The following is a 3,780-nucleotide window of genomic DNA, read 5'->3' on the forward strand; positions in this document are numbered from 1 at the left end:
TCTAACCATGGCTTTGGTCTACTTGTCATCATCTCATTCAATCTATATCATCATCACATTTTTATCAAAGGATATAGTCGCATTCATTTAATCAATTTGGCCAATCATCTACTAATTTTCTCTATAGGATTAAATAACCCATAATTTAAAACTATTATTATTTCTAATTATTCTCATAATTATTGTCCTCAATTAATTAATTCTATTAGTTAATTGGGTCATCATTCACAAACCATGGAAATTCTTAATTTCCTAAGTTCCATTTTCCATCATTAATTCAATTTTCTACTAATTCTTATTTTGTGGAATAAAAGGATTTTTAATTCAAATATTCCATAAAATATTGCATCATAGTGACACTTGGATATGATACCTCGTGGATTCCCCTTTGACACTTGGATAAGATATGTCATAATCAAATATTCTTATTTCTTACGCATGTCCCTATTTGGCTTATTCATCATAGATTCTTGGCTTTAAATGGGTTGACGTGTCTTATGACATGTCATAGATTCTCTTCCACATTTAGCCAAGATTGACTTTCATGTGTCATAGAATCTTACAATTGACATATTTTGTCATATGTGTCATGGATTCTCAAAGGAATCTCTTGCCACATCTCATATCTATGGGTGACAAATCCAATGCTCTCACCCTCCATGCCCATTATAAAATGACCATTCTTCCTCTCATTTCACTTCTTGAAGGTCCTTGGAAGTCCTTGGAAGTCCTTAGATCCTTAGCTTCTTTGCATTTTCACACCATTTTCTCTCAAAGCTTAAATAACAACTTCAAGTATTCTCATGGAATTATCCATATCATAGAATTTTTCTTCAATTTTGTGTGCACTATAGGCAACTTTGGAGTTAAAATCATTTGGAGAAGAAAGAAGGACATGGGAGCTACAAACGAAAGAGGGGGTTTCTATTGCTTTCTTTATTAGCTTGGATTTAATGGTAGACTAGTGGGTGCTAATATATGTTGATTAAATTTTTTTTGTAGGTGCTAATATATGTTGATTGAATTTTGTTTGTGGGTGCTAATATATGTTGATTGAATTTTGTTTGTTTGATAGGCCCATAGGGCTGGATTTATTTGTAGGTGCCAATCACGGCCGAAATCATTGACAACTTTCTTTAGGATTTTGAGGAGGGTTTTGTTAGTTGCCTCTGCCTGGCCGTTACCTTGTGGGAAATATGGGCTAGAAAAGCGGTGATGGATGCAGAGGGAAGTGCATAATTCTTCCATGTTGAGATTTTCAAAGTTACCTCCGTGGTTAGCGAAGATGGTGGATGGGATGCCGAAGCGGCAAACAATGTGGTACAAGATGAACTTGGAGACCTGAACTCCTATAGCTGAGACTAGGGGGACTGCTTCCACCCATTTAGTGAAATAGTCTGTAGCTGTTATTATCCATTTATGTCCATTAGATGAGAGGGGTGTGATAGTTCCAACTAGATCAAGGCCCCAACAAGTGAAAGGCTAAGGTGGTGCAATAGGCTGTAGATCCTGTGCTGGAGCATGCACAAGATTTGCATGCTGCTGACATGGGAGACACTTTCTGACAAAGTCACAGGAGTCTTCTTCAATGGTAGGCCAATAGTAGCCTGCTCTAAGGATTTGTCATGCTAGGACAATACCAATCGTGTGGGCACCGAAAAGTCCAAAGTGTACTTCCTTTAACACCATCGCGGCCTCATTTTGGTCTAAACATCAAGAGAGAGTATCGTGATAACACTGACGATATAGAGTATTGGCTATGATAACATAGCAGGATGATTTTTGGATGAGGTTGTGGCATTGGGTATGTGTGAGGTGAGGGGATATGATACCATCATTAAGGTAAGCGTGAATCTCATGGTACCAAGGGGATTGGGGCCCAACCAAGATACAAACACGATTTGAATCCTCATTCGCATAGGCGGGTTTGAGGAGATATTCCACTAAAAACTCATACTGTGTAGCTTCTTGGGGAATTTCCAAGAGCGAGCCTATAGTAGCCATAGCATCTACTGCTTTGTTCTGTATTTGAGGCACTTGTGTAAATTGAAGCTTTGTAAAATGCTGGGTCAGCTGATCAACTAGCTCTTTGTAGGGTAATAACTTTTCATCTTTGGTTTGATATTCATTTAGGGCTTGCTTGATGATGAGCTTAGAATCGCAAAACATTTGTAGCTCAGTGATGTTCCATTTGGCTGCTATCTTTAATCCTACTATGAGAGCCTCATATTCTGCTATATTGTTGGTACTAGGGAATTGTAGCTTGAAGGCTTTTGGAATGTAATCTCCTTGCGGTGTGACCAACAATATTCGTGCCCCTGATCCATGAAATGTGTATGAGCCATCAAAATAAAGTTTCCATGGGGGCTTTTCTTCAATTAGATAGATATACTCATCTGGAAATTCAGTGAGCAAAGGATATGCATCTACTAGAGGTGCATCAGCTAGGTGATCTGCTATAGCTTGCTCTTTGATTGCCTTTCTGTCCACATATTGGATGTCAAATTCGCTAAGGAGCATAACCCATTTGGCCAAATGGCCTATAAGTGCTGTTTTAGAGAGCATATACTTGAGAGGGTCAATCTTGGAGACTAGTTGGATGGTATGACTTAGCATGTAGTGGCGAAGCTTTTGAGTTGAGAAAACAACTGCCAAACAAGCTTTTTCCATAGGAGTGTAATTGAGTTCATAACCAACTAGGGTTCTACTGATGTAGTAGATGGCTCTTTCTCTGCTGTAGTAATCAAGCTGTGCTAAAAGTGCCCCTAGATCAGTAGGTGTTGCTAATATGTACAAAATTAGGGGACGACCAGGAACTGGTGGAACCAAGATAGGGGGATTGATGAGATACTGCTTGAGATGGTCGAAGCTACGCTGACATAAAGGATCCCACTTGAAGTTCTCATCCTTCTTCAGTAAATGTGAAAATGGTGTACACTTATCTGCAAGCTAGGAGATGAAGCGCCGAACAGATTGGAGCTTTCCTTGAAGAGAGTGAAGCTGTCACAATGTTTGGGGAGGAGCAATGTCTAAGATAGCCTTGACCTTCTTAGGGTCGATCTCTATACCTCGTTTAGAAACTATGAAGCCTAGAAGCTTGCCAGATGTGATCCCAAAGACACATTTCTTGGGATTCAACATGAGATGATATTTGGCTAACCTATCAAAGAGTTTCTCCAGGTTAGCAACATGATCCATGAAGGTATGAGACTTGACCAAGATATCATCCACATAATCCTCCAAAATTCTATGGATGAGATCATGAAAAATGGTTGTCATAGCTCTTTGATAGGTAGCCCCAGCATTCTTTAGGCCAAAAGGCATTATGTTCTAGCAAAAGGTTCCCAAAGGGGTAGTGAATGCTGTCTTATGCTAATCCTCTTCTGGAATCTTGATTTGATTATACCCAAAAAATCCATCCATGAGGGACAAAATTTCATGTCCAGCTGTAAGATCTACAATCATATCTATGTTGGGCAAGGGAAAATCATCTTTTGGACAAGCTTTGTTAAGATCTCTAAAATCAGTGCAGATTCTGATGTCACCAGAAGGCTTAGTGACGGGGACCATGTTGGAGACCCACTTTGAATAGTCGATAGGTCGGATAACCTTAGCAGTTAACATTCTTTCTAATTCAACTTTGACCAATAATGCCACCTTGGGGTGCATTTTTCTAAGCTTTTGTCTGACGGGCTTGATATTTGGATCGACTACAAGATGATGAACGACAAGCTTTGGATCAAGCCTTGGCATATCTTGATATGACCATGCAAATCGACC

This window comes from Cupressus sempervirens, chromosome 1 (genome assembly GCF_028749045.1).
Source record: "Cupressus sempervirens isolate cs-2001-9-10 chromosome 1, ASM2874904v1, whole genome shotgun sequence".
In the NCBI taxonomy this organism is placed as follows: Eukaryota; Viridiplantae; Streptophyta; class Pinopsida; order Cupressales; family Cupressaceae; genus Cupressus; species Cupressus sempervirens.